Source organism: Chiloscyllium plagiosum, chromosome 3 (genome assembly GCF_004010195.1).
Source record: "Chiloscyllium plagiosum isolate BGI_BamShark_2017 chromosome 3, ASM401019v2, whole genome shotgun sequence".
Classification (NCBI taxonomy): Eukaryota; Metazoa; Chordata; class Chondrichthyes; order Orectolobiformes; family Hemiscylliidae; genus Chiloscyllium; species Chiloscyllium plagiosum.
In genome coordinates, this window is record NC_057712.1 from 71901108 (window position 1) to 71914108 (window position 13001).

At 41.2% G+C, this 13001-nt stretch overlaps 1 protein-coding gene across 1 annotated transcript in view; it reads right to left on the reverse strand.

The window, feature by feature from the left end:
- LOC122545235 (synaptotagmin-like protein 1) overlaps positions 1–13001 on the reverse strand; it is a 205886-nt gene that overhangs the window by 28522 nt on the left and 164363 nt on the right. The window lies entirely within an intron of this gene.

A 13001-nucleotide genomic window follows, 5' to 3' on the forward strand; every position in this document is an offset into this window, starting at 1 on the left:
AATATACCTACCACTGCAGCAGACAGCTGGAACTGACAACCGGAAGCAGCAGAGACAAACCACTATAAATGCCGACTGAGGATGTCACCTAGACAGGGGACGAAACGTCTGCAACACAAATTCCCAGCTCAGCGAATAGGACCACAACATGGAACATGTTCTGAGGAATCTGAATTCAAATCCCACCATGGCAGAGAGTGGAATTTGAATTCAATAAAATAGCTGGAATCAAAAGTTTAATAATAACAATGAAGCCATTGCTAAATCTCATCTGGTTCACTAATGTCCCTCAGGGAAAGAATAGCTGCATTCTTGCCTGGTCAGGCCTACATGTCACTTCAGAGCCTTAGCAATATGGTGGCTCTCAGCCATCCACTGAAATGGCAAGCTAAGCTAAGCAAGCCATTCAATTTTATCTCAATAAGAATATGAAATTCTAAGAAACATTTGGTATTAACAACCAGAAACAACACAGCCCGATACACCCTGAAAATTAATCTCAGGGCTAGTGTCATAATTGGGAGAGCTGTCTTGTGGACTGGACAAGCAACAGGCTGACATTGTCATACTCACTGAATGATGCACTACACACAATGTCCCAGACACCATTTGCAGCATCCCTAAGAATGGTCTGTCCTACCAGCAGGATAGACCTAGCAGAAGTAGCAGCACAGTGGTGTACAGCTGGAAGGAAGTTGCCCTAGGAATTTTCAACATTGGCTTCAGACCCCATAAAGTCTCATGGAATCAGGTCAAATATGGGCACAGAAACCTCCTGCTGATTGCCACTTACCACCCCACACCCTCAAGTTGATTAATCATGTTGAACACAATTTTGACAAGCATGGGGGTGTCAAGGGCACCAGTGTCCATCATCAAGAGTGGCTTGGCAGAAGCAGTACTGACTAAGCTGGTTGAGTTTAGAAGGATGCAGCTGCTAGACTGAGACATAATGTCAGAAGTGAGAATGGACAATGTACAATGAGGATTGCACAATGTTCAGCTCCATTCGCAACTCCTCAGATATTGAAGCAGTCTATGTCCAAATGCAGCAGGATAAGGACAATATCTAATGTGGATCTTGCTTTTTGTGCATCTTCTTTGCAGCTGTAACTTTGTAGTCCTTGCTCTGTTCAATTACCCTGATCTTTGTATGGTATGATCTGCCCATACAAACAGCAGGCTGACATTGTCACACACACTGAACCCTGCACTCCTCACAATGTCCCAGACACCACTATGAGCATCCTTGGGAATGTCTACCAGCAGACTTAACAAAGGTGCACACAAAACAAAACTTTTCACTGTACCTAAGTACACGTGACAATCATAAATCAATCAAATCAAAAAAATTTGGCCTGACAAGTGACAAGTAACATTCATGGCGTACATGCCCAGCAATAACCATCTCAAACAAAGAAAATGTAGCCACAGTCCCTGGAAATTCAATGTTGTTACCATTGCTGAGTCACCCATTATCCACAACATTGGTGTCACCATTAACCAGAAACTGAACTGGACTAGCCATATAAACATTATGGCTACAAGAGCATGTCAGAGACCAGATGCCCTGCACTGAATAACTTACCTTCTGACTGCATAAAGTCAGTCTACTATCTACAAGTCACAACTGTACTCCCATCTGCCTGGATGAGTGCAGCTCCAACAACAACAAAGAAGCTTGACACTGTCCAGGACAAAGCAGCCCATTTGATTGGCATCACATCAACAAACATCCCCTCCCACCACCACCAATGCTCAGTAGCAGAACCCTTTACCATCTTCAAGATGTACCAAGGCTCCTGAGACAGTACCTTCCAAACCCACAGCTACGACCATCTAGAAGGACAGGGAACAGATACCATGGTAACACTACCACCTGTAAGCTCCCTTGCAGGCCACTTACTATCCTGACTTTTCCTTCATTGCTGCTGGGTCAAAATCCTGCAGTTCCCTCCCTAACAGCATTGTGGGTCTACCTACAGGACATGGGCTGCAATGGTTTAGGGAGGTAGCTTGCCACCACCTTCTCAAAGGCAACTAAAGATGAACAATAAATGCTTACCAGGCAACAACATCTAGATCCCATGAATGAATAAAAAGCAAAAAGAGAACAAGCAAGCTGGGAATAACCTGATGAAATGGAAATTAATATCACAAGGTATCATTAGCTCTATTTGAACAGTATGTATGGAATCTTACAGGGATTTGAACAATGTGGCAATGATGAGATGTGTAACAGAACTAGGCACCAAATGCAGTGAGGCCTATCTGAATGTGGGGAGCAACTTGCACCATCTTTTCTATTATTCACATGTAGCATGGTGAAACTCATGCTAGGCATTAGCAAGTTGCAAATTGATGGTGATTATTGCTTGTCAAATGCTTTGTTAACAGTCAAATTTATCTCATTCATATTCAGCCTCCCATCTTACCAGATTTTCCAAACAAGATCGACCTCAGGAAAACTCAACAAGGAGTTCAGAACGAGCACCTGGAAGTTTCACCTTATTGCTCAGTTCGAATGGACCTCCGTATTGGAACTGGTCACCAACATCTCAGGGCATTCTGCATGCACACTGGCCACACTCACTCCATGTCCACGGGCATTGGCAATCAAAATGTGCCAGCCTCTAAAGTACCCTCACGGCATATCTCCAATGTGCCCTTCAGGCTGCACTGGTATCTATCATTTTAATGCTGCAGTAAGAGCACTTGCACTCAGGGACACACATTCAGCTCACAGAGGGGACATCGTTGCCTTTCTGGGCTCTTCACTTACTCTCAGAGCACTGATTTGGAGATGCCGGTGTTGGACTAGGGTGTACACAAAGTTAAAAATCACACAACACCAGGTTATAGTCCAACAGGTTTAATTGGAAGCACAAGCTTTCGGGGCACCGCTTCTTCATTGCAACCACCTGATGAAGGAGCGGCACTCCGAAAGCTGTTGCTTCCAATTAAACCTCTCAGAGCACTAACGCACTCTTAGCATACAGGGTTGCTCTCAGCATCCTTGACTTCCCTTTATACACTTTACTGCTATCTTGCTCCGCCATTTAGCATGGACAAAACCTGGGAAACTTACTAGTGTTGTCAACAGGCCTCACTCACGCAAGTAAGGGGGATAGCCTTTGCTCAGGAGGTCCTGCCACAGTAATTCAAAAGCAACTTCTGATAATAACCCTGGTTTTACTTAGAGATGGTGAGAGGCAAGATTCTCAAAAGATGTGAGAAGCCAAAATAGCAAGCAACACACCACTCATGTTGACACTTTCTGATATATTGTGGCATGTTTTCCTCATGGAATGAGAGTGAGACAGCTATTATAAGAGATGAAAGTTGGTGGAACAGCTATGACAATTGATGCAGATTGGGAGGCGTGCAGAACGAGTGAGTAGGCAACACAGAGAACATGCAGGGTTAATGCTGTCACAGTTAGGAGTGAGTAGGGAAGATGTTACATGCAACAGTGAGAGTGATGGAGCATGAATCTTGATGGAGGTGGGTACAGTATCAGAGATGGATTGAATGTGACATATTGGAGAGAGTATGAGGGAACGTTCTAGCAAAATGGCGGAGGACATTGACCTTATTCCTATAGTGCTGTGAATTCCTTCATATAGTTGAGCTTGCTCTAGCCCACATTGCAACTACAAACCAGATTGGCATGGACTTCACTGCTGGTCATGGTGGAAGAGAAAGACCCGTTTCAGCAGACCCTCCAGGTTCTTGTCCACAAAGCAGCAAGCCAATGCCTCACTGTCTGCCAGGTCCAGGGCAAATATCAGGGACTGTGCAGGGTAATTTCGGACTGACAGTGCTTGTCCAGGTGCACAAAGGATGCCAGTGAATTCCAGGATATCTGCTGTGTGGCAAATTGTTCCAGGAATGGCATTAGGTCAAGTGGAAGAAAATCAGGCATTTGTGTTACCTTAGGGTCTGGGCAGTTAATTAATGAGGCAAGTTTGATGAGGTACTTAGAGAGATCTCATTTGGCCCTAGCAGCAACAAACCCTCCAAAAAATAAAACAGAACTCAGACTTAGCCAATAAATGGAAACTATAGCCTGATATGACTGTATGGATGTTCCTCTCATACAAACCAATGAAGCATTATATAACATAATGATTGGCCTCTGATAGAATTCTCCTTAGACTTATAAAATCAATTTATGCTTTCTCACATATAATAGAGTAATTGCTATTTTTCTGTAAATCTGATTGAAGCGTCGATGTGTATTGAGATTATAGCTAATCATTGTAAGCTCCATTCTAAAATTAAAAAAAACCTTAAAAAGCATCACCTTTTAAATTACAACATTTTATGTCAGTATATTTTCTATCTCATTATATTTCAATTTTCCTCCCACCTTCTTATCACTACTTATCAAGGAGCTGTTGAATGCCCATTTACTAACAGTTCTTGTGAAATATTGTGCAGCTTGTTGTTTCATGTGCAGCAAAGATTTGTCTCTTATCATATAATTTGGATTATGTCTAGTGATAACCAAGAAAGCATGTTGTATACAGTTTGATCTCTCTAATAACTTTTGTTTTTTTACTTTTGTTGAGAAAATTATCTTTCCTTTGCTGGTCTCTCCAAAGCTTATACAATACTTCAGCCAGAAAAAGATCAGGCCATTTGCTAAAGCAAATATGTAATCAAATATTAAAAGTTGTATGAAAATCATCGAGGATATTTCTGGTCCAAGTATACCTGTCCTCATGTGGTAGATGCACATGACCTCTATTCCCTGCATTTCTGTGACAGCAAAGATGACAGCTGGAACCCACCAGGTAGGGAAATCATAGGCTCAAACCTGGACTCACCATACCGCCCCATACTTTGAACTTTGCAACAATCTCAAAGCTCATCTTTACAGAAAAGTAGTGTTATTATCAATAGTTAAAGCAATTTTAAGAGTTGTTAATGTGTTTACATTCTCAGTGGTATGACCAGTTTATTTTCTAAAAGTCAGAAGTCACACAACACCAGGTTATAGTCCAACAAGTTTATTTGAAATCACAAGTTTTTGGAGCAAAGCTCCTTCGTCACTTCATCTGACAAAGGAGCAGCGCTCAAAAAATTGTGATTCCCTATAACCCTGTTGGATTATAACCTGGTGTCATGTGACTTGTCACTTTGTCCAACCCCAGTCTAACACTGGCACCTCCACATCACAGTTTCGTTTTTAAGAAAAAATACCCCTTGCAAAGTTTTTTTTTTTCCACTCGACATGTGTGATATCTATGTCAAGGAAATATACCAAGCAGTTTCAAAAGTTCAGACATTTTCTTTATTTAAATGTAACGCATATAAATAATTGAAGGTGGGATGCTTTGTCAAATATAATATAGAATCAAAAAGTGTGGCGCTGGAAAAGCACAGTTGGTCAGGCAGTATCCGAGGAGAAGGAGAGTTGACATTTCAAGCGTAAGTCCTTCATCAGGATTTTTTTGGGGGGGAGGCAAGGGGGCTGAGAGATAAATGGGAGAGAGGTGGGACTGGGGGTAAGGTAGCTAGGAATGCAATAGGTAAATAATGGGTGATGGTGATATGTCGGAGCAGAGGGTGGAGCAGATAAATGGGGAGGAAGGTGGACAGGTAGGACAGGTCAAGAGGGTGCTGCTGAGTTGGAAGGTTGGATCTGGGATGAGGTTGGGGGAGGGAAGATGAGGAAACTGGTGAAATTGACATTGATCATCTCCCCTCCCCTGACCTTATTCCAGATCCAACCCTCCAACTCAGCATCATCCTCTTGACCGGTCGTACCTGTCCATCCTCCTTCCCACCTATCCGCTCCACCCCATGCTCTGACCTATCACTATCACCCCCACCTTCATCCAACTATCGCATTCCCAGCTACCTTGCCCCCCAGCCCCACCCCCTCCCATTTATCTCTCAGCCCACTTGTCCCTAAACCCCCCCAATTCCTGACAAAGGGCTTATGATCGAAACATAGACTCCCCTGCTCCTCGGATGCTGCCTGACCTGCTGTACTTTTCCAGCACCACACATTTTGACTCTAATCTCCAGCATCTGCAATCCTCACTTTCTCCTAGTTAAATAAATGTTTTTTTAATGGCATGAGCTACAGATACGGTACAGATTAAATAAATTCTCATTAGGACTACTACATAAAGATTTCAAGCAGCATCAGTAAGTAAATCCATTCAGGGATTATTACAGATGAGTCAGTTCCCAATAATACATAACTTGTCATTCATCCTGCTCAACTAGCTCAGTTTTAGTTTTTGGTCAGGTTCAAAAGAAAAGTGGCTGAAAACAAATGTCCAATGCCTGCTGTGAATACATGCAATTAGTATGCACTAGAAAAAGCTATGTAAATTGATAGAAGCCCAGTTCTTATTTTAAAATTGCACCAATTGATATCTATTGACTGTTTTGGGTAAAATAGCTGAGATAAGAATCAGTCTGAACTGCAAATAATTACTAAAAGGAACAAATTCCAACATCGTATCATAAGCATTTAATAAATAAAATCAAACACTTAGCTGAACTACATATACAAAACAATTTCTCAGTTTCTCCCCTGTCAAACCCCTTCAGAAAATTGCATGTTTTGATGAGATTACTTCAAATTCTTTTAAGCTTCAGACAGAATAGGCACAATTTACTCAGGCCCATAAATCGGGGCAAACAGTGCAATAATAATCACAGATTGGTTACAACATGGGAGGAGGAACTTGGCCCATTGAGTCTGCACAGCTCTCCAAAGAGCATGATGGTGTAATGGCATTCACCTGACTTTTCTCATACCCCTTCACATTATTTCTATTCAAATAATCACACAATTTCCTCCTGAATATCTCAATTAACTCTGTCACATTTCCAGGCACTTTTCAGAATCTGAACCAATTGGTGTATGATGTAGCTTTTCTCTTACATCATTTTTGCTACAGTTGCAAATCTGTGCCCTCTCAGAATTGATCATTTTATGAGCAGCAACAGTTTCTTGCTATCTACCTTATTCAGCCCTCTCATGATTTGGAAAACATTAGATTCTATTCTGAATGAAGCAGCAGTGCACAAAGAGACAGGCCAGAGGTGCTGTTCGTATCCAAGAAGGCACAAAGTCAGTGACCAATAAGAGAGCAAGCTAACAGCTCAAACCCTATTTGATTGCATGAGGTGGGTCACTTCCCTGAATGCGGAGTGTCCTAACAGTAGTAAGATCAATGAGCTCCAAAAAGCAGTATTAAATTCCTGATCTAGTTTCAGTGAACCCAAGGTGTGCCACGATGATGGGGTAAGGCTGGTGCTTGACTGATTCCAACATCTGTTTGAGAATGTTTGATTCCAACATCTGTGGAGGGGCTGCCAGGCAGTAGAATAATAGAGTCATAGAGATATAGCATGGAAACAGACCATTCAGTCCAACTTGTCCATGCTGACCAGATATGTAAATCTAGTCCCCCCTGCCAGCACTTAGCCCATATCCCTCCAAACCCTTCCTATTCAAATACCCATCCAGATGCCTTTTAAATGTTATAATTATACTAGCCTCCACCACTTCCTGTGCCAGCTCATTCCAGAACGTATCACCCTCTGCGTGAAAATGTTGCCCCTTGGATTCCTTTTATGTCTTTCCGCTGTCACCTTAAACCTATGCCCTTTAGTTTTGGACTCCCCCACCCGAGGGAAAAGACCTTGCCTACTTATCCTATTCATGCACCTCATGACGTTATAAACCACTATAAGGTCACCCCTCTGATACTCCAGGGAAAACAGCTCCAGCCTACTCAGTGTCTCTCTATACCTCTAATCCTCCAACCCTGGCAACTTCCTTGTAAATCTTTTCTTAACCCTTTCAAGTTTCACAACATCCTTCCTATAGGAGGGAGACCAAAATTGCACGCAATATTCCAAAAATGGCCTAACTAATGTCCTGTACAGCTGCAACATGATCTCCCAATTCCTATACCCAATGCTCTGACCATTAAAGGAAAGCGCACCAAATGCTTTCTTCACTATCCTATCTACCTGTGACTCTACTTTCAAGGAGCTATGAACCTGCACTCCAAGGTCTCTTTGTTCAGCAAAACACTCCAGGATCTTATCATTTAGTGTACAAGTCCAGATCTGATTTGCCTTTCCAAAATGCAGCACCTCACATTTATCTCAATTAAACTCCATCTGCCGCTGCTCGGGCCATTGGCCCATCTGATCAAAATCCCGTTGTAATCGGAGGTAACCTTCTTTGCTATCAACTTCACCTCCAATTTTAGTGTCATCTGCAAACTTACTAACCAAATCTCCTACGTTTACATCCAAATCATTTATATAAATGACAAAAAGAAGTTGACCCAGAACCGATCCTGTGGCACACCACTGCTCACAGGCCTCCAGTCTGAAAAACAACCCTCCACCAGCACTGTCTGTCTTCTATCTTTGAGCCAGTTCTGTACCTAAATGGCAAGTTCTTCCTGTATTCCATGTGATCTAATTTTTCTAACCAGTTTCCCATGAGGAACCTTGTCAAATGCCTTACTGATATCCACATAGACCACATCCACCTCTCTGCCTTCATCAATTCTCTTTGTTGCTTCTTCAAAAAACTCAATTTAGTTAGTGAGATACAGTTCCCCATGCACAAAGCCATGTTGACTATCTTTAATCGGTCCTTGCCTTTCCAAATACGTGCAAATCCTATTCTTCAGGATTCCCTCAAAACAACTTGCCCACCCCCGATTTCAGGCTCATGGGTCTATAGTTCCGTAGCTTTTCCTTACCACCCTTCTAAAATAGTTACACAACATTTGCAAATGTCCAGTTTACCGGCACCTAACCTGTGGTTATCTCTGCTGTACAGTTATCTCAGCAAGGGGCCCGTCAATCTCTTCCCAAGCTTCCCATAGAGTTCTAGGGTACACCTGATCAGGGTCCAGGGATTTACCTACCTTCATGCATATTAAGAAGGCCCAACACCTCCTCCTCTGTAAAATGGATATTTTTCAAGATGTCACTATTTATTTCTCCACACTTTGCCTCTTCCATGTCGTTTTCCACAGTAAACACTGATGCAAAATACTTATTTAGTATCACCCCCATCTCCTGCGGTTCCACACGTCGGCTGCCTTGCTAATCTTTGAGAGGCCCTATTCTCTCCCTAGTTACCCTTTTTGCCCTTAATGTATTTGTAGAATCCCTTTGGATTCTCCTTGACCTTATTTGCCAAAGTTATTTCATGACCTCTTTTTGCCCTCCTGATTTCCCTCTTAAGTATACTCCTACTGTCTTTATACTCTTCTAGGGAATCATTCGATCTCTGCTCTCTATACCTGACATGTGCTTCCTTCTTTTTCTTGACCAAAACCTCAATTTCTCTGTCATCCAGTATTCCCTATACCTACCAGCCTTGACCTTCACCCTAACAGGAACATACTGTCTCTGAATTCTCATTATCCAATTTTTTAATGCTTCACATATTGTCAGCTATCCCAGTACCTGTGAACATCTGCCCCCCCCCCATCCATCAATATGGCTCATATTGGATTTAAAACACTAAGTCTGTCTTTTCACAGTTGCTGCCAACCTGCTGATTTTCTCCAACGTTTTCTCTTTTAATTCAGATCTGCAGCGTTCGCAATGTTTGGCTTTTATAGGAACAAAGACTATGTAATTTAAATAAACTTGGAGTCATTCAGGAATTAGACTTAACCTGACACCACAATTGTTTTTTTCCCCCACTGGTATCTTCAACAGTGGAAAAATGTATATATATCTTTGAGATCTCAATGTATGTTTGCTTCCCATAGAGCTGTTTCCTTTGCTGATAGATAGGTTACCTTCTTGATCCCATCATACATATCACCAACATGCAATAAATGACTTCTGGATATCCTGACAACATTGTAATCACTAGTTAAAAGCAAATTACTGCGGATACTGGAATCTGAAACCAAAAGAGAAAATGCTGGAAAATCTCAGCAGGTCTGTCAGCATCTTAAGGAGAGAAAAGAACTGATGTTTCGAGTCTAACTTACCCTTTGTCAAAGCTGGCAAAGAGTCAGTTAGACTCGAAATGTCAGCTCTTTTCTCTCCTTACAGATGCTGCCAGACTTGCTGAGATTTTCCAGCATTTTCTCTTTTGTAACCAGTAGTGTTTTGTGTAGGACCTAGAGCTTGACCTTGCTTTGAGCAGCACATTGTACATTCAGAGTCTTTTTGCTTGGATCTCTTTCATACTTAATGAGAGTGGATTGCTTGGTTTCAATGATATGTTCACTACAATGATGTTAGTATCATTAACCAGTCAGTATTTTTCTGCTCTTGCTTCCCATATGTTGAGACTGCTGATATTAATTGCCTTACGTTCTTTACACTTATTATCCCCTTGTTACCAAGTATTTCTAGTATATAATTTATGTCCTGTACTGTGAAGACAGAGATAAAACATTTTTCCAACATCTCTGCCACTCGTCATTCTCCATTATACTATTATGTGTTTCAGCTTCTCAGTGACCATTGTATATTGTTTTCTCTTTTTCATATACTTCTAACTTTTCCTGTCTAATTTATTATCACTCTATTTTTCCCCTTTCATCAACTTTGGTTGCCACCATTTACTCATTTGCAAATCATTCCCAATTCACAGACATGTCCCTTTTCTTTGTAATATCATATGCTCTGTTTAGTGTGATGATACTATGGCTCCAAAAGATGTATTTTGTACTTTTTTTTTAAATTAGGAGAGGTTGAGACAGTGGTGCCATGTGGGATGTTCCAAGCCAATAAAGTTATCAACTTGTGAGGCTTTGCTTTTTTTAAAGTTGGAACAGCAGAAGCAGCGTGAATGCTTGGAATTAGGCTCCCACAGAACCAGGGTTTTAGTTTCGCTTTCAATAGTTGTTGGGTTTTGAAGTTGCCGTACATCTCTCTCTTCAATAGCAAAACATTTGAGTTCTCTCCCTCTGTCAGAAGTTTCTCGTGATGTTCTATCTTCCTGGACTGGAGAAACATTGCATGTGAAATTATCTATTTCATTGTTTTTGTCTTCCCCAAGGATGAGGTTATGGGATGTTACCATATTGGAACAGTTCTGTTTAGTGTTTAAATAATCTATTATTCTGTTAAGTTTTCCATTAGAGGTAAAGTTTGACCAATTCTTTTCTCTTTTGTTTGTATTTTAACTGCAGAATAAGAATAAAGTATGTTTTGCTTAAAGTTGAGTCATGTAACTAATTGATTTATATCTGGAACACAGCACCTTATCACTTCCCTTTAAATAAGAAAAGGTTAGAATCTAGACTATCTCCTTGATATATTTGAAGGGGGTTTGGTCTGGCCCATAACACTAGTCCAACATTACTTATGGTGTTTTGTTTGGTCATGGAATGCATTTTTGTTAAACATGTTCTTTTTTTCCATGTTTACCATTGTCTATTTATGCCACACCTTCTCGTGTATTTACCCAATCAACTTTAGTCACCTCCCACCTTACAACGGCATAATTAGCTTTCTTCATTCTTTGTTTCTTGTTTGGGTTTGGAGTATGCAATTTTCAATGCTAAATGGAATTTAATTCCACAACGATCACTTTTTCCCTTAGAGGGCGTTTTACTACAAAATTTCGAACTAAACTGGTCTCACTATCCAGTATTATGTGTAAGGTAATTTTATCCCTTTAGAAAGTTAATCTGGGAAGATGGAGAACAAGAAAATGGCAGAACAGTGAACATATATACTACATCAGTCATTACTGTGGAAGATACTCCGAACATCCCATTAATACTATAGAATAGAGAGGAGGAATTAAGTAGCATCGCCATCACTGGAGAAGTAATATTAGACAGACTAATCATGCTAAAGGCAAATAAGACTCTTGGCCCAAATGGCTGGCATCCTAGGATCCTAAAAGAAGCAGCTACCATGATAAGTACATTGGTTGTAATTATCTAAAAGTTCTTGGACTCTGGAGAAATACCAAAGGATTCACAAACTACAATGCGACATCCCTTTTCAAAGAAAAAGAGAGCGGCAGAAACTATTGGCCAATTATCCTCACATCTATTGTTGGAAAAATGTTGGAATCAATTATTTAGGAAGCAACATCAGCACATTTGGAAAATCATAATATAATCAACACAGCTATCATGGTTTGATTAAAATGAAAATTTTGCCCGACTAATTTATTGTCATCTTTCAAGCAAATATCCTAAGCCCAACCATCTTCAGCTGCTGCATCAATGACCTTCCCTCCATCATAAGGTCATCACATCAAAAGTGAGGATGTTCACTGATGATTGCACAATGTTCAGCACCATTCTTGACTCCTCAGATACTGAAGAAGTCCACGTTCACATCAACAAGACCTGGACAATGTCCAGACTTGGGCTGACAAGTGGCAAGTGACATTCGCATCTTTCAAATGCCAGGCTATGACAATCACCAATAAGAGACAATCTAACCACCACCTCTTGACATTAAATGGTGTTACCATCACCAGATCTGCCACTATCAACATCCTGGGGGGTCACCATTGACCAACTGGAAACTCAACTAGACTTATCACATAAACACAGCAGCTACGAGAGCAGGTCAGAAGCTAGGAAGATCTGCAGTGAGTAACTCACCTCCTGACTCCTCAAAGCCTGTCCATCACAGGCAAGGAACTCACCATTCTGACTTGGACATATATCATCTCTAATGGTATCATAGATCAACCCAAAGTAGGTCGACTGCAGCAGTTCATGAAGGCAGCTCACAACCACCTTCTGAAGGGCAACTACAGATGGACAATAAATACTGGTCAGCCAGTGACCCCCACATCCCATGAAATTAATTTTTTAAAAATCTCAGAGTGGACAGAGGGGAACCGATAGATGTGTTGTATTTCCAGGTGTTCAAAAGGTACACCACAAAATATTAAATCATAAAATAAGAGCTCATGGTGTTGGAGGTAGTATACTGGCATATGGAACTTGTCAATGTGCAGGAAACAGCAAGTGTAGGGATAGGGATTTTTTTCAGGTTGG